Below are 20394 nucleotides of genomic sequence, written 5' to 3' on the forward strand. Positions count from 1 at the left end.
GTCTCCATGTATATACCTGATGTATGCAAATACAATTAATATATTAAATATAAGCCATGCTGGGGCAGTAATTACTAAATTGCTTTATGTTTCCAGAGATAATGCCAGTAACATTTATGTGACTCCCTCAGATTACATTTTTCTAACTACTCTATACTGTTACATTCTTTTCTTTAAAAAGGCAAAGCTTCAGTAGTTTCCTTAACTCCTTCTTGTGATTGCAAGAGTTATGATTGTATAATCAGAGAACAGTAACAGTATCAAAAAGGAAATTCTTTTTTTCTTACTGAGGGACAGTAAACTTCTGTTTACAGTAGTATGTTGACTTATTTAAGGAGTCGAGATGACTCACCAAAACAGTAACCAATTATATTCTCTCAGATAGGAACAGAAGTCTTCACTGAAACAGAACTAAACAAAAAAATAAGCACTACTAGTAGCAAGTTTAGGATAGTAGTCATCTATAAGAGATCTCTACGTTCACTGCTTGCATCTGTTAAAATCTATAGACCAGTTTTATGTCACAGCTGCTCAATCCTCTATTTCCTTCTCTTCTCTCCCTGTTTTACTATTCACCAGCATTTCACCATGACCACTTGCTTCTGTCAAGACACTGTTTCTTCCAGGGCCGACTCTAATGAAAATACCCTCCTGATAAATTCTCAGGCGTACAACTTTATTACTCCTACCAGCAGTATATGGAAACTGCCTGATGGGCCCTAATATCCAGACTTCCCTTCAACAGTCCATTGCAGTACTCTTCTATATCCCCCTCTGTGTACACTTCAGGAGCTAGCCCCCTAAGCATGCTTCAGCCTCTTCTCCTGCTATGCCATAGAATTGGCATTAATTGTACTACAGTAACAGCATTGCAACCTCTCTCTAGTTCCTCTAGTCCCCATGCCAGGTTTAGGGAACTAAAAGTAGCCATGCCACTGCACTGGAAACACAACTGGTAGGAACTGAGAGGTTGCAAAGGGCTCCTTGAGGCCCTGGCACCATTTGGCACTTTCCATTGGCACAAGCCAATTTTAGCAAATTCAGGGCAACAAAGCGTATTTATGAGCCAGTACTGGCCTGAACCAGAACTCAAGCCACCAGCGCTAATGAATAAATTTCAGATTTAATGGTGAGTATCACATGATCAGTATTAATAACTATACAGATAGAGAATATATGCAAAATAAAGCAGCACTAGTGATCAAATAGACATTCAAAACCAAAAACTAATTAGCTAGTCAAAGACAGGATGTTATTTGTTTAGCCCTAATTCAAGTAACTGCAATTCTTTTCTTTATTAATAGTCTGTATTTTGACAGTATGATGACATTCCATTTCACGGCATGAAGAAGAACAGAAGAGAATGCTTCAGGAGTATCCAGAATTAGAACTGAAGGAGCTATGAGAAATGAGTAAGATATATCTTTAACAGAGTTTATACATAAAATCATCAGTGCTCAACTTTTGTGCTAGTTATAATATTATCTAACATTGTTTCAGAAATCTATACAAATTATATTTATCTGAATGTTTAGTTTGTGAGATCCTTGAGAAATATTTGCTGATAGCTCTGATACGTTTCCTTTATGAAACTAGTTTTATAGGCAACTAGCACTGTTTGCTGTTTGTGCACTCTTCAGCTTAATAATTCCTTGGGTATAGGTGTTCACCATGGAGCAGACACACACACAAGCAAACAACAGCACCACAAAGTGTCAAAGATAAAAGCAACCTTCTTACCACAAGAATTTTTGCAGTCTACTATGGATTTGTTCGCCTACCTTGACAAAACCAGGCTTTCTTTTATGGAAAATCTGCGATTCCAAGACAAACAGCAACACTGATAACTAGAAGGTAGAACAAGAGAAAAAGAAAAATCACTGATGGTAATAAACAAAGCAACAAAGCAATGTATGTGTGCTGTAAATAACTCCAGCACTTCTTGTAGAAAACCATTTCAGTGTCTGCTACTTGGAAAGGAGGTGGACATGGTCCCTTGGTGACACTGGATCAAGCAGAAATAAGTAAGCAGTTAAGAGGGTATTTAACCTCCCAAGCGAGAAAAGTTTTACATTTTGGATGATTTTAAAGTCCGCAGTCTGATCTAACCGTTGTAACACAAGTTAATTGAAAAGATCAAATCAATAAAAAAAAAAATCCACTTTAACTCCAGAATTAAGGGGAAAAAATAATGCATATTTTAATTCCTCTTATATTTTGCAAAAAAAACTGCAGTGCAGTTTAAGAAAGCTATATTCAGCAGTGAAAATAAAAGCTGTATCCCCTGCATCTTGTACTACTGAAGCAGTTTTTTCTCTTGTTAACTATTTCTAAGGTGAGGTTTCAATGACAAGCATCCTTAAGTCTCTGAAGGACATACATACCAAGAACAGGAAAAAAAAATAAAAATTAATGTGGCCATGTGGCCCAAGGGGTAGGAATAATAGGATGAAACACAGCAAAGGCTGAACTTGGAAAGAAAATGCTAATAGTTAGATGTATCTGACCATGGAATAATCTTGTAAGGGAGTTTGTGAAACCCTGTCATCTAAGGTACTTTAAAATGGATTAAACACTTGGAAATTTGCTGAAAAGAACTATTCTGTATTGACACAGGGACATACAAGATAACGATGTAAGTAAATCTTGTTTATGTAGAACTTTTTTAATTCTATGAATTCTAGATTTTATTTGCTGGGGAAGTAGAGCTTCTTCTATATTTACTTGTTGCTGCATTGTTTTCCTACCACTTTCCTGCTCTCTTCAATTTCATTCTGACACGTTTCACTTCATTGACGCCATTGAACTCAAGACACCAGAGTTAGTTTTCAGAGTTAAAAAGTGCATGTACAAACTCAAGCTTAGGTTGTTTGAAAATTCATTCAGTGCAACTGAGCATGACGAGTTGCTTGTGTGTAATATTTATTTATTTCACTAAATATCCCATTCACCTTGCTTTAGCTGATTGGTGTTGTCCTGCTAGACTGCATGGATTTAAACTGAAGGAGGCTGTTGCAGGGAAAGGAATCTGTAAATTAAACTTACGACAAAGGTAAGATATATTTCTAAGAGGAGACAAGAAGGATGCTGCTTATGTGGAAATATCTGCTTTTGCCTCCAAATATTTCCTCTTCTCGCCATGTCTTGCCCCAGAGACTCGTACATACCGTTACACTAAAATGCTCTAAAGAAAAACAATCACTGCTACCAGCACTGCTTGTAAACAGATAGTAATATCTCAACAAATAAAAAGCCTGTCACTATTTTGCACAAATGCCTCTTACACTATGATTACAACCAATACTATTAGTAAAATATTTCATAGCCAGAAAGAGAGAAAATTAATATCAGTATTAAATATTCTGATAGTAATAACAAAATCAGCTGTAATTTAAAGAAAAGAATGTTTTTCAGAAGAAATCATGAGAAGCATGAACACATTCTTGTGGTCTGAAATTTCTTATCTTCCTTAGCCAAGGAGAAAAGAGGTTTTCCATATTTTAGCCAGACCTTCTGAGTTTTTCACTTTGGGATACATATCCTTGTTTATATTTACATAAACTACATACTTGGGCATGCCCAAGCTGTATTTTACAATTCTGTAAGTTCAATTTACAGTGACCCCTTCTAAAAATACACATAAAATATGCAAATATATGCATATGCAAATTTTTATCCAAGAGAAAAAAAGAAAACCTAATTAAAAAGCAAAGTTCTGCATGACCAGATTTTAAAATAAAGTCTCGCACACAGGTGCATTCATACCATAAACCTAAATTCTTGGCACTAAACAGCATAGCCACATGTGCAAAGTGCATATTTCTATGTGGAAATGGCCGTGCACAAATTTAGAAGTAGTATTCAGGCACAGTTGTAATAGCTCTGTGTCTTTTTTAATTGCCCAATACAGGCCCCTCATGCCCAAATAGTTCTGGAAGAGACAACAGATTCACAGCGAAAGGGGAGCAGCATAAAATCACCAGGCTACTGGTTAAATCTAACAAGGAACTGAAGTTATGTCTACTATTTAGTTAGAAAGATAAAAATCCTCAAGATGAACATGTTTATTGAAATTCAATGGTAAAAAATGGGAAGCTAGAATTCTTGTGCATGTTTTCATGTCTAAATTGACTGATTCTTACCTAAGCAAGTGCAAATCATACAGAATAAAACACATGCTAGAATCTTTTTTTGCAATGTCAATGACAAAAATGGTAAAAAAATATTAGGAAAGATTTTGTTTTTTGACATGAAAGACTGAAATATTAGAGATTGAATATAAAAGGAAGAATAAAGGTATGTAGGAAGAACAAAAGCACAGAAAGATTCAGTCACTTATTTACTCAAGGTCATATAGTAGGTTAGCACCAAAGAAAACATGAAGGTACCTCTACCCTAACCAGGCTGTTGTACATCTATTTCTCTGTATTAGAAACCAGTTTTACATCCAAAAATTCCAATCCAGAAGCTATGGAGGTAAGTAAAGCTAATATGTCACATCTCTCTGGGATACATTAGCTTTGGTTCATACCTTTCTAACACTGCTAGGATGCTTCTGGTCTGGAAAGACCCTCAAGAGAGCCCCACCACTGCTTTGAGATGGCATACTGCCCCATATCTAAGCAAACATATTTATTAAAAACTGGTGTCTCATACAGCGAGAAACCTGGAGGACTGCTGTTTGGATTAGTTGTAATCACATTAAAAAGATAAGGCCCACTCAAGTACAGTGAAGCACCTCCCCTACAAAAGCCAACTGACTGATCACGAGTAGATTCTGTGAAAGGCCATTGTTGTCCTGCCTTGAAGGGGTTACTGAGCAAGGGCCAGACTCCAGCTCACCAGAAAACCATGCTGACCCAGGACTCTGCTCAGCAAAAATTATTCATGATTGCTGTCCAGCACAGTGGAGAGTCCAGTATATTAGCAAAGGTGATGAGAAAGGAAAAGCTTACACATAGATACAGAAATCACTAATTAAAGATTGGGATTTTTAAACCACTTAACTATTTCAGAAAAAGATGTAATTTTCTGTAAGAGTGAAATGTAGTCATAATTACGAAGTTACAGCAGGTACCCCGTCTCTTCAAGAGTAAACTGAGCTGTATGAGCATCATTTAATCAGTATTTCGGGGTTGGTGTAGAACACCTGTTTCTCCTTCCAAAGCACATAATTTAATAAAACAGTATAAGAAAAACTCACAGAAAAGAACACAGTGCGTGTTACTTAATTAGAACAGGGGATTATCTGCTGCTATGATATTTGATTAAGCATCAATAAGGAAAAGCAGCTTTTTAGTGCCCAGTGATAAAGATTAATACAAATGTAAGCAACCATAAAGGAGTAAAAATCCAGCAAAACCCTCATTGACCAATTTCAGTCAGGCAGTTTAACCCAAATGGTGCAAGGGAGCAAACAGTAAGAAAAAAAATTTCTAAGAGCTGGATTACTTCAAGATCTTTTAGGCAAGTCAAATTCCTATGATTTTACATATTTTATTAATATTATACTACAGAAAAGTAGGTGCTGGGCTTTAAAGAACCCAACACAAAAATCAAAGTTACTGATTTCTAGAAAAGATTTCCAGGAGCTCTCTACCATTAGACACAATAAAAATAAATAAATAAAGTGAATGAAATGATCACAACCCAGTCTTTGAAGTCCCTTGACAAACGTACAATCCAGTGAATACAATTCATTAAAACCTAATTAGAAAAAAATCAATAGCGCAATTTAGCCCAAACCAAAACTTATTGTAATGCACTGAACATTTGAAAACTCAGGTCTTTATGAACAGGGCTTAAGTGACGTTGTATATTACACCGTAGAGTGTTTCTGTACAGCAATTAGCACAGGCTGCCTGACTTGACTCAAAAAGGATATTACAATAAGTAGCTCTAGTAATACTGCATCTGTAAACACCCACTCTCAAGGATGCAATGAAAAGGGAAACAATAGTACTAACAATAGTCTATAAACCCAATTTAAAAGAAAAATCAACTACTCATACTCCAAATACATACCCTCCAGAGTTCACTATTTTTATTGCTGTTTGCAGAATTAAATAGCCACATTTTGCTTTCAGTTATATACCAGGAAATCCACTGACATCTCTGACGATAAAAACACCATATAGTCTTGCCTATAGTCACTATTTTTCAGGAAAATCAGACAGAATTGACTCAGAGTGATAGTAATTAGGTTTTCTGGAATTACTTTAAAAATTTAAATATTGTAATATTTCAAAAACATTCTAACTGTCCTAAAACGTAAGCTACCACTATAGCATTTTTAAAAAATTAAATACTATGGAATAGTATACAAAGATTATTTTCTATTACAGATTGCTCTAGAGTGCTCTGAAACCACATACTCTGGGCTCTCAGTCTCTCATAATGTTTGGGTATATAATTTTAATCCATATGTCCTTCTGTCAGACTAAAAGAACTGATGCACCTTTTGAAGCCACACGACTACCTGTATACACCAGCTTATTTGTCAATATTTTGCTCAGGCTGGTATATTCTCTGGCCAGTCGACCTTACTTCAATTAAATGTGACTGCTCCACCTACCCACAGCATAGCAGGTAACAACTACTATCTAATTTCCATGCTTTGCTTGGACTTTTTTAGTAAAACCTTTTGGAATTGTAACGCCTCAGCGCCCAGTCCATCCTGCAGATCTCCCTTCAGAAAAAAATATATGCCAGCACTCACGCAATTCAGTCCGTATCTGTAGTAGCGAGTTGCTCCTGAATACAGAGAGGAAGAACACTGAGGCATTCATGAATTAAATCATTGCAAATACATGGGCAGAAATAACTTGTGGATCACCCTAGTTTGTAAAGGCCAAAAGAGTACCACTGTCTGGGATTAGACCCTGTCATCATGTGGGCCTACGTACAGCAAGTCTTCAATAGACAGTTCTGTGTCTCGGACGCGGTATTATCCTCCACTCAAAAATGTAACATTTGTTTTTGTTTTGGTAACAGTAGATATAAATGTGAAACAAACTAATCAGAGGCTGATCCTTCAAAGAGCAGGTTTCTGTTCTCCCAATACACTTCAGTGCTGAGTTGGTTTAGGAAGCAGCACAGTGTCCACCCTCTAATTCTGTAGTGGAAGTGTAAATTCCCAAAATATACAGGATAAGAAATCTGTGTAATTGGAGAAAGGGAAGAGTTTGAATAGAAGCCTTAAAAGTTTAGAGATCCTTGACAGATGAAAATCAAACTGAAATAAGCTTACATCTAGAGATGAAAAGAAGAATGGTCTAGGACCTTAATTTAGGACTCAGGAGACATGGATTCAATTTCAAAATCTAGTTTCAATGACTCAGATGCCACAGAACACAAAACGATGCTTTAAGGTAATGCTTCTACATGGTGCAGTACACACCACAGACTGTGCAGGATACAAGGTCCATCCCACAAGCACTCCTCAGGCAATACCAGGCTTGTGTGGTGCTTCATCTGCATTCATAGGCACTCTTGAGTGGCTTAGCAACTCAGGCATAGCATTGTGTCGCCACAAATGTGCTGTTCTCAATTCTCAGCATGGTCTTCACTAGGAGTATCACTGTAGTCTGCTGGCTGCGTGCCTCAAACCCCTACAACTAATGAAGATAATAAATAATAACAGTAATACTTCTTTATGTTGCAAGAATATGGTGAAAAGTAATAAATACACTCCAAATTATGACATGTTGCATAATACATGCTGAGGCCACACAACCACCAAACAAAACATAAGCTAAACAATAATTGAAATAAAGGAATTCATTTTCTTTAGCATCTTCTCAGGGCCACATCAATAATTTCCATCTGCTTCACTTTGTCTTCCAACGGGTTTTTTTGCTTTTTTAAGAATCCCAAGGTTTTCCTAAGAAAACCAAAGCTACTCATCTCACACATTGTATCCTATTCTATTTGATCTGTGTCAGTGGAAGAAAACAGACCAGAAGAAGGTGGCACCATACCGGAGGTTAGGTGGAGCATGCAGAGATCTCGCATATTCTGGCACACTCATGAATTCGTTCCAGCAGAGGGTGTACCAGCTGTCTGACATTTATGTACATTTCTATTACACTTAAGTAACCTAAGAGATGATACACACACAAAAAAATCCCAAATAAAATACCACCAATGCAACAAAATCTTTACATAAGCTTTTGCTAGTTTATATCATAAGCATGCTTCATTATCCAGTTAGAGATGCAAGCTTAAATAACCTCTAATAAGGAGCAATGAGGATCTAAAAATGATGCATGGTGACAATGTGTTAAAAAGGTAACAAAACATTCCTGTACTAGCCATAATTGCAATGAAAATAGCATATAAACTAATAAGATGTAACATTTGAAAGAAGGGACTTACAAGGGCAGAGACAACAAAAACACTATTAAAAGAGAGCTCAATAATGTTGCTAATACTTCACAGAAGAAGGTCAAGTCCTTCAGTAATTCCAGATAAGTACTTACCAACAGTTTTCATAGCAACATATTGGCTACGGCAGTAGAAACAGTGTTAAGCTTTGAGTCAAAAGATATATTTCAGTGGGACTCCATGACTGCTCAAGGAAGGTGTAATAACAAGCTAAATTTTTGTTTGGTAACAAAGATAGAAATACTTTGTTAGAAATGCTTTGTATACACCTAGACAAAAGTGAGTTGAGAAAATGCTGCCTCCTGCTCACGTAGTTCCATAGGCACTACGATTTCTGTCTGGATTAAACAAATATTGAGGCTGAAGGACCAATGCTGTCCATGGGCTAACATTCAACTTCATCTATGCTGGCCCAATTTCATTTGAACTATTCTCATAAGATTTTGAGTGCTCTCATCAGCTTTTCACTACCTTGGGTGCCATCTGACCTGCATACAGAAAATAGGCCTGCCTTTTTCTTTCTAATCTCGACCAACAACTTGTATCTTCTAGGCAAATGCTGAGATTCAAGAGCATTTTAGAGAGTCAGATTAGAGCTTCTGCTTAATACTTAGAAATCCTTATTCAGTACATACGAAAGCCCTTTAAATTTCCTGTAATAACAGGGAACATAAAAACAGGTTGAGGCAGCAGCAATACTGATGACAGGCTGCCCTCCATCAGACTCTCACACAAAATAGAGCATGCATTACGCTGGGCAGCAGAATGAGAAAGGCACAACCTTCTCAGGTTGTCTTCAGGCACACATAAATATGCCTTTGCCCTCAGTTATGTTTGTGTAGGGCCTAAGAAGTATCAATGACATTTCACTTCCAAACAGAATGCTTATTCATTCAGACAAACTATATTGGACCTCAATACTTACACTGCAAAATTAAGCAGAGAAAACAATGGATTCAAAACTAAATGACTGAAACTAACCAGGCAGTGTTCAAAGAAAAATTAGATTTTTTGAGCCATCATATTCCTGAAATATATAAATACGGTTGTATACACTACATATTTACTATACATTTTTATACAAGTCAAATCTGAGATGCAAGTAGGGTTAAGGTATGAGCACTTGAAAAACCAGGGTTTCTCTGAATTCATCCTTTGGTAAAACAATAAACTCTTCAATCTATCAGGAAGGCTCTACAAGGTCTTTAAAAGAGTTTTCAAATTTCAAGTTTACATTGCAGAGGCTGCAAAATTCTGTTTTAACAGAAACAGAATTTATTATTTTTGAACAAAACATTAATAAAAAGCCTATTTAGAGACTATTCGGTGTTCTTAAATGAGTTACTATAGAATAAAAGTTAATGGTGCAAATAGGATTTCAGCCCAGAGCATATCCTTAAAGGATGATTCAAATGATGAGCCACAAAATATAGCAGAAAAAATTGCTCATGTCACCAACAGGACCTTAATAAGAATATGCTTCTCCTGAGAAGTCTTTTAGAAGATGACACTAGCCACGAGGGACTTCAGCAGTGAACATTTTTTGACTCAGAGAACGTATCCGGATGTGCCTGCACCATTGAAACAGCCAATACCAGCTCCTCCGCATTGCTTCATTGCACTGATTAAGTTATTCAGAATATCCAGCAGCTGGCAATTGTCCAGAAGCTCTTAGGCTATATAAGTACCAGTATATATAAGTCCACAAACTTCTGCGGTACAGTCACTGAAAATTAAGAAATGGAAGTTGATGAATTCAAAGGGCAATATTGGATCCAGATCTTTAATACAAAGGTCAATTTTTTGCCCAAATGTAAATAATTTGCAAGTTTAGGATCTGTAAGCACTTTCCTTCTGCTACGACTCACCCAACTTTTTTCACTCTCCTCCCTCTTGCTTTCTTTTTATTTCTTCTCTCCCTTCATTTTCATGGGCTCACTAGCTCTGCATATTTGTTCGTGACTGGAGAACTTGTAAGAAAAGAGAAACTTACACTCCAGAGCACAGCAAAATCACAAAATTGTTCCAAGTTAGACAGCTCCCTGCTCAGCAAGTGGGATATTATGGATCACCTTCTTCAGCCCTGTTTATGCATTGTGTTTGTGCACACTGCGTATCTAAAGTACTTTCTGTATTGTGCTTTTTACACACAGCCAAAAGTGCGTGCAAAATAGTAGGCACATAATGGTATAGAGCAGCTAAAAGAAGACAGATGGGTGTCCACTCCAAGCAGCTCACTAACCCTTCCAGACACATACAATTTGAGACAATGATTCAAAAACAAATTAATTAAAGGAGAGACAATCACTAAGGTTTGTTGTTTTTTTTTTTTAAAAAGGGAGGGATTCTAAAGAAGGATTTGGGAACAAACAGAAAAGAGCAGTTTAGCAACACAGAAAAGATGGTGTTTTTTTTAAAGCTAAATAAGAATAATACATGTTCTAAAGAGACATAAATTTAGAGGAAGTTGTTTTTGTTACCTTTGTATTAAATTTGTGTTAAATCTGTTTAATATCACATTACAGAGCTATGTGAAAACATTTCATATTTCCTCCATATTTAAGCAGTGCTTAAAATGTTTTGGTTATGGTTTAAAATACCAATATACTTCGAGAGGAAAAGAAATACTGGAGAACAAAAAATATCAGAAGTAAATCATATGCCACATAGGGGAGCACAAGGAAAGAATACAGCTTATAACACTGCCAGTTAATGCAATAAGATGTAAACCACAGACATTATGATACACCATAAAGGGACTGAAATCCCAAATAGTCTTAATCACAGCTTCACAAACCTTCTCCGTAGCAGTGGTGCAATATTTATATATTTCTATTGCTTTAAGATTTATTTTTTTGGTTAAAACATGAAGATGCTTTCCAATTTGACTGCAAATCAACCCAATTGAAACAAAAGAAAGTTTAATTAAACATGATTGCTTCTGTTTCCTAGACAGGTATTTTATGTGTGCTGTGGTAACTGTATGATAATCAAACCTCCTTCATCTGAGGACAAAATGTATTTTCACAAAGGTCACCTTCTGTCATGAACATATTTTAAGTTGCTATCATCTGGAGGATGACAAACATCTCACTTGAAAAAATTTTTAAGAACTGCTGTTAACTGCATTTGTCCCTTTTTCATGCAGAAAATATTTTCTATATTTATTTTAATTTGTATATAAATTTTGTTTAGTTCACTGAATTTGCTTGAATTATTCAGCTCAGTTTAAGGCAAGATCTTACCTCTGACTCTGCTGGGACTATAGTCTCACCTTATTCTGCCTTCTGAATTGGCCATAATTTGATAAATTTATTTAAACTATAAAGGTTAAGGTAAGAGGGAATAGGGCTACAGTTCAGCCAAGCACCCAAGAATTGAAATGTTTAAGTACTTAATATCATTTGGACCCAAAATGTTATTAGTTTCAAAATCTTCATAGATTAAGGGTCATTTTCTCTCTAGTAACCGAGTTACCAATTATTCTTCCGTTGCTCTGGAAATATTCCAGAAATGATTATATAGTTTTCTATTTTCTGATAGGTAGCTAGCTCGTTTCTTTCATACAGCTGTTTATTAAAAAGTTAACCTCAAACTGAAGTGCTGATAGATTCCTAAATACCTATAATTAGCTAAATTAATAATTTTAAATGTAATGATTATTTGACAACAATGCATTTACGCATTAGCTATTCCTCAAAAATTAAAACATGCAAGGAAGATTCCTCTGAAAGTATGACACAGGGAGCAGTCTATTTTTTTTTTTTAATCAGCAACCAGCACTCTGTAAGATTATTCTGCATCTAATCATTTTGCTGCCAGCAGCAAAATAAAACAGACTCCCCTGAAGTAAGTTTGTCTTGGTAAGGTTTCAAGATAACAGATTGTGACACAAACCTCCTCAGGTTCATACATTTGCACTGTTATGCCTTTTTAAATAAACACTTCTGTTAAAATGCTTATCCACTAAACATACAAAGAACAGTTTCATCACAAGCACAAACATTGGTTTTATAGAGATGAAGTGGATGACTATACATAAACGAGAATCTCACAGTCAACAATTTCTTGATGTCACAAGCAAGCCTCCAAAAACTTGTGCACAGCTGAAAGACACTGTTTTGCGTTTCTGCAAATATATCATCAAAATATATCATCAGATACTGGATATCTACCAATATTCCTAGTGAACAGTTTTGCATTTCTGAAAGAAAACAAAACAACGAGCGTGTTTATAATATTGTAGGTTTAGACTCAACTAACAAGCAACTCATTACCCATAATTCTTTATCCATTGAAACATTCTCTCCCTGAAATCAAGAAATAATATCACACGCACATGCAATATTATTTTCACACTTGTGATGACAGAAACCTGTTGTTTTCACACTTTGAAGAACCCGCCAACTGTCCAGACCCTTGAGCCAGCACTTTACTAGTCACAACTGATTCCTACTGGCAGTGATCACTAGAAAAATGAACACTGAAACAGATGTCTCCGAATGAACTGGGACACAAGCCCCGACGTTCAAATTCTCACAGAGGTCTTTAAAAACTGTGACCTGATCTATGGGTTGTTCAAGAACTGTCCAGTTCAGCCAGTCTCTGTTGCTGGGTGACGCTTGAACTGAAATGAATATCCAGGACAATTTTTACAGATTTGACTGTGTTCCTAAGCATTTACCTAACCTTCTAAGATACCAAGTCCATCTAGAATATCAGATTTATATAGCCTTTATTCCAAGATATTCTTTTCTATTTTGTAACAGGCATTCGGTTCTCCAAGTGTTTGTTTAAAGAGTCAGGTGTCAGGAATTACCCTGAGAGAATGTTTAGGGTGAAAATATGTTTCTTATCTGAGGAAAAAAAAATGAAACACTGAGCCAGCAGTGCTGATTCTAGGTGCAGAGACTACCACCAGATCACCTGAGTATTCGGAATAATGAAAGAATTGCTCAGCATTTTAACAGTGCTTGCTTCCATCACCTGCATCTCAAACGAAGGACATCATCTTTTCCCTGAAACTCCTAAGACATTTCTAGTCTCTCTCCAAGATTTGGGAAGTCCATTTCCCACTACATTCCGAGGATGATGTAGCTCTAAGCGTTCTTCACTGTCCTTGTCTTAATCCTAGTGATGCTGTTTGGGAGAACAGAGGCGCACTGTCTGGGTGTTCATAACTGGGAATCCTATTTGTTTCCTACAGATTATTTGGCTTTTTAAAAGGAAAGGAAGTGAAGTGAGAAGTCAAACCATGGGGCTTGAGCAGAGGAAACATGTGAAAGGCTCTGAAGAACATCAGGACTAGCTCTAGCCCACACTAGCCTATCCTATGAAAAAATCATGCAAGCTGGCAAACTGTTACACCAGAATTTTCATCTTCATCAAACAAAAATCAATCATTTCCTACAGTTAATATATAACCAAAATTCTAAATATACTGAAACAAATTTCAGAATACAGGAATATACACAAGTTTCTAATTTTCACCTGAAAGGTTTTTAAATTAATTCATCCATCTATCAGTTTTGATGTTTCTGTGGAAAATGGACCGACACTATCAACCTTGGGGAAAAAATCATTTAAGGACACAATGGCTTCAAAGGTAGGCTAAAAAGAAGGTTATAATAAATCATTGTCACTATTTGCACCACAGAGAAAAGCAAAATTACTAAGCGCTCTTAATTTCTCTCTAAAATACCCATGTTTGCTAAAAAAACATCTGTATGATTCAATTTTATACACATGTTAAGAAAACAGAGCCAGATGCCAGAGAACTATTATTTAAACAGCCATTTATTTTCATAGGAAATCTTAAATTCCTGAAGATTTTGGGCACTCTCTGTTTGTTCCGTTTGTAGAAGAGTACAGAATCTGTCTCTGACATTTAATTAGGGGAATGCAAAAATTAATGAACAATAATCAGTTATTCTTGTTCTTTTAAAATCTTCTTTACCCTTTGATGGTCTAAGATAAGCAAAGATATTCCTACAGCTTAAACAAAAGTCTGCCCTTATCTCCCAGTGTTCTGTAAGCACAGGCTCTACTGACCTTCATAAACCTATGCACAGTTGCAGAGGCTCACCCTAGCAGACCACAGAATATGATGATCAAGACTTTTACCATAGCACTAGGATCCAGACGATGATCTATGGCCTTGAATCAAGTACAGCAGTATTTGGCTGACAGGGAATTCATATCATCTATTTTCCATAGGGCTCAGGGCATGTGAAGTTAACAGCTTTAATTTACTCTACAGGCAATGATGAGGGATTTCAGATAATAATTCAGAGCAGCTAAATTTGATCTCTAAAATTGGATAAATGCTTCTAATCCTATTTCTAGAATCCAGAACTATGGTTTATATGAGACTCGAAACACCTAAAGCAAAGATAAAGCTGGACAGTTCAGAATGGGATCCTAAGAAACATTTTGACAAAATCAGGAGATGCCCAGTGCTAAGCAATGGGAAATGCTGAGGAAAGGGAAGAAATATCGGTAATCCCAGTCTTTCTCAGCATCTAGCATGTCTATCTGTTAGGAAAAAAACAGAGTCCAGAATTCATTCTGGAAGGCGAATGAGTGTATTAGTACCAATCACCTTTCCCTACACACTGGTTATAGCCCTGCTTCTTTTCCCTAGATAAGAGCTCTCTAGATCAAGGATTGTAAGTGACTGTCATATCTAGGATCATTACTGAGCTAATTGTTGGAGATGATCTTCAGTTTGCTGAAGTTCTTAATTATTGGATGATAGGACTGAAAAGTAGGCACCAAGCAAACCCAGAAAACAAAAGGGCAAAACAAACCAGAAGAGAAAAAGGCCTTGCTATACATATTTAATGAATCAGTGAAAATATCCTGCACAAAGGCTTAGAGAGTTAAATTGAAAATGTGTGTATGATAAATGGATATAATACTGTCTATGTAATGGGTTTCCTATTTAAATTTTGTGAGGATTTAATCAGTTGGGCACAGCTGTGCAGGATGCACCATAAACTACGTTGAAAAATATGTAGACATGTACATTTATCTGCTACAAATTAAGCTCACTTAGAGGTGGTCTTAATGGACCATGTAGCAATCATTACAAGCATAAATTTTAAACTGTCTGTTTCCAGTGAATTTGCTTTGAAAAAAAATTAACGCTTATCCTTAGTGGAGCACGGTAATAAATGGAAGTACCCTTAATCTGTTAAGCACTAATAACCTAGCAATTATTCATTATGAACCCCATGCTGTATAATGTATGCCTGTTACAATTTTATTAGCGATTCTTTACTTAACCTGCAAAGGTATAATTTTTACTCCAACATACACCTTGTAATTATATGATGTTTTAAGCGATGTGCCATTAAACTTACAGAATGTCCTGTCCCCTTGGTTTATTGTAAAACATCTGTACAGTAAAGGTTTGTTAAGGACAGTAATCATTTATGACTTTCAGACTTTCTGCTTCTACAAAAGGCAGCAACACTACCTTAGAGATCAAAAAGCTATGGCTTTATTACAATGCAACACATAAACAACGTATAAATTATTGAACACGGGAAATGAATAACACTGCAATCAAAGTGAATCAGTGACCCATTTGGAGCTGACTAGAAGGTCACAGCAGTTGTATGTTCTCCTACAGAGATTGTCACTTGACGTCACTGATACGCTGTTTTGGTGTACCCATCTTGCACAATCACTGTTTTTCACAGATAAAAAGGGAGACCATATCCATGCACTGAAGGGGCCTTTCTCACCCAAATACTGCAGAGTTGACCAGAACACAAATTTTCAAACCACAAAGGAGGAAATCCACGTTTTTCAGCAACTTCTACTGGCTTGCCTCTTTTCTGCCCTCCACCAGTCAGAAAGGACTTATTTGTTCTAGGAAAGCAGACGAACCCATCAAGTTTCTTGAATAAACCACAGAGGAGCTTGGAAATAACAAACCATGCATTCAAGCTAGCAAGTTATTGTTGCGGACAACAGACCTGTCTCAACACCATTCTTAGAAATTTTGACCCCAAAGATTACTTCCTTTCATTATTAGTTTTCAGGAACCTTAGGTGAAGTGCATTTTCACAAAAATTATATAATGTTTTATGACTTATTCTATGGGAAGTCAAAAAAGCCACATAACTAAGGTTGTCTAATACCTTTCTTCATAAAAACTTGTTTGCTAGTTCCTTTGCCAGTTTAACTGTTCAAACCGCAGTTTTCCAACATGCTCTTCTTTGTCTTTAATGCATTTGCCAAATATTCCACCCAGCTTTAATCCAAACTGATGAGGACAGACTTTGACATTTCCTGCTATCGCCCTCTCAGAAGCAAGGAGCTGGTAGCTCTCCTGCTCTTACAACATTCTCTCAGCTGACACTCCCGGCAAGAAAAGCAATCTGACCGAAACACAAGAGGTGGGGAACCAGAAATGGAAACACATGAGGCATATTCCTGCAAGGTGAAAGCAGGGAGCGCGTGTGTGCATGTGAAGTGTGATTATTTAAGTATGCTTCAGTCAAAATAAAAATGAGAGCAAGAAAAGAGACAGCTACGTGTGGAAACGAGACAGAGAAAACTCTTTGATTACATGAGAGGCTACTACATATGTTGTATATATAATGAATACTTTTTTAAGTTCAGTGCTTGATTCAGAGACACTGTCACATCAAATTCCCTATATTGCTCTGAAGGATCCTTGTGCTGAAATGTCAGCTGGTCGTATCACCTAAAGGCAAAAAGAAATTGCCCTAACATTATGCATAGCAATTCCATTGCTCTGTGCTCTATAGTGCTGCATTCTAAGAATATCTGTTTCAAAGGGAAGCTCTTCTTCAATGTGAACCGGAGGCAATTGAATTTTACCCTGAAAGTGGCTATAGGCTTTGTGGAAACATTTAGGAATATTAAATATTCACGTATTTGATTTAGTAAAATTCATGAGAGTAAAGGCATCAACTGGAATAGCTTCAATATAAATATTTTTAACATTTACTACTACAACTTGAAGGATGGATATTCTGATAAAGAAAAATGCCAAAGAGAACAAATTCTTGGAAAACTCCCTTTTTCTTCCTGTAGTTAGTAGCTGTTTATGATTTTTCATCCCAAAGTGGCAATGTCCAGGAGTTTAACTTGCACACAATGCAATGAACCATTTTAGACCCAAAGTTTTTTTTCAAGTTCAGTTTCCTGTGCTCTGTTCCTTCTTTCTCCACAATCAATTACAGAGGAGCAGCCTGTCATTTTTTCAGACCTAGGTCTATATCCTACTCTCTATCACTGGTGGAAGCAAACATTTAAAAAAATTTCCAGTGAACTATGCTGCTTTGCACACCACAGAATTCCTTGTACCTAAAAGGGAAGCATGAGACCGCATGCCATTTGTGTCACAGAAGAAACAATGGAATCCTATATTATAATTTGGTATAAGACAGAAAATATACAAGAGAAAAAAACAGCTTAAAATATACCCATAGAAGTATTTTTTCCTAACTTCACATAAATTATAGTCAGAAACACTGACCTGCTGTAAAAATACCACGCACAATCTTCTTTTGAACGGTAAAAGCATGTTCTATTAACTACCTATTTAAAACACTGGATCATATCCCAATATCAAGGGATATCATCCTTTTATAGAGGCAGGATTTCACACTACCACAAAGCTTATCGTGAATCCATAACGCACTGTCCCTCACTGACTAGGCCTAAACGTTGAAATGAGATTAGGAATTACAGATTTGGATCGCCATTTTGCAACGAACAAAAAGAAATATTGCTGTTATCATAATACTTTACCATTATGTTTACAAATTCCTAAATTTATAGATATAATGATACTCTACTCTAAAGTATCATGAAATTTAGGAATTTGTAGATATACATGAAAACAAATTGTCATTTATTGTAAGTACATAATAACTATATATAACATATATAACAATACTCCAGTGCATGAACAAAATGTACAATGTGAAGAGAGATTAAAATAAATCTACTGCATTTGCTTGGCTAAATTATTTTACAGTTTACAGTCATAATAGAATAATGCATATAAAATTCTGGTAATTAAATATAATAATAGGAGAAAAATATAATTATTTTATTCAGCAACCTTTCATCTGAGAGCTTTTATATATAAAATATATGTGTGTGTATAGGCATATATAGTAAATGAAAATCTGTTCTGAAAGAACAAACTTAATTTTCAAATTGTGTGTCCTTGGTAAAATACTATAACCACATCTTAAAATTAAGAAAATAAGAAAATATGGCCTTTTTGAGTTGTTGCATCCAATTTAAACATCTAAATTTTTTATCTTGTCAGAATACAAACTGTCTTAACGTGGCACAGATTGAATTTTACTGGATTGAGAGAACACATGAAACTATACAGTCTGCAATAACATACAGTAAAATTGCAATTTTAGTGGTCAGAGCAGCCCACGTCCATTCCATGGACCTACTACTTTTAAGAGGTCAGATGACCCCCCAAAGAACCAGACATGTAAAGCAGTACTGCCAGCCGGCTATCCAGCAGGAAGCAATACGCACTTCCTCAAAATGCATGACTGGTGAGCTAAAATTTGTTTTAAATTAATTAAATATTTTCGAGATCTGGGACCAAACCACTATGTTCTCTGTGTGTAGTTAAAACAGTGGCAATGCTATGCTTGGAAGAGGTACACTATCACTTTGCATTATTTCTCCTAATGTTTCTTTCCTTGTTTTAAGTTTCAAGGCACTCTCTGTGTGGTGTTCACCTTTCGTTCATCACTTGTTCTCCAATATATCTGTGGAATATTTCATATGCACATGCAATCCTCTCTTCTCTCCTGTTTCATCTGAGCTCAGCTGATATGACCACTTTAAGACTGTGGGGAAACTATACCCTGCAGCTCTGGAGAAGTTTTTATTTTGGATATGCTGCTATCCTATGCTCCTCCATAGCATCCAGTCAGTTAAGATCATTGGAAGAATGAGTCTTAATTGCCTGCAAAAGACATGCAAACTTACTTTGTGCTCAGACACAGCTACATACCTATTGTTCAATATCTATAAATAAATGTTTCATTTACCATTATGTTTAGCAGAATAACCATAATAAGATACATAATATATATAAAAGATAATAAAATATTTTCCCAGTGCAATGTAGCAGATTAGGCTGCAGAAACTAGTTGTCCCAGAATCAAGAATGACATTAGCCAGCATTTAATGTTTGATTTGAACTGTGTTCTAAACTAACTGTTTGCTTTTAACAGACAGACTATCAAATGGAGAACTATAGTCTTCCAAAACTAAAAGCCCTTTCACTATATATAAAAGTTTCCTGTAGAGTATTGTCTACAGTTTTATTGTAGTAGAGGAACAGAAAGAACCACTACAGCGATATCATACAGTGTTAAATAAATAAAATTGAAAATTATTCTGTTTCAGTTTTGTATGATTCCATTCAAAGCCATCACCTAACTAGGTAAAGGTGTCAGGGCTATACTTTGTGAACAAACACATACATTCCTGGGACACCACTGAAGACAATTTGCTTCGGAATACGAAGAAATAAATTAAGACTGGCCTTCTGTAGTGCAGCCAAGGCAGCCTCCCTTCACCAAGGCACTGCAGTTCAGCTGCCAAACTGTCGCTGAACTACTGCTCGCTCCCAGCTAACAACACTGCGTGAATATAAGGACGCCAGCCAGGCCTTTATTCTCTATTTTTCTTTCTTTTTTCCGTTAACAACATTTTTACTAAACTGTGTTTGAACTCAAGATCATTTTGGTATACTTCCAAGCCAAAGTTAACAAATGTTCACAAAAGTATAAATTCACACCTGAAAGTGTGGCTGCTTCCTGACCAGAACAGTCCATGGACTGAAAGTCAGCCCTGTGAAATGAACTCTCCAGTCTAAAACAAAAACTAGAATAAAGAAAACAGCAGGCTGACATCACAATAGCTCTCAGGAAATGCATAAGTTAAGGCACATAAGGAAGAGCTTTACCACACACCCACAAT

This window comes from Rissa tridactyla, chromosome 4 (assembly GCF_028500815.1).
Source record: "Rissa tridactyla isolate bRisTri1 chromosome 4, bRisTri1.patW.cur.20221130, whole genome shotgun sequence".
Taxonomy (NCBI): Eukaryota; Metazoa; Chordata; class Aves; order Charadriiformes; family Laridae; genus Rissa; species Rissa tridactyla.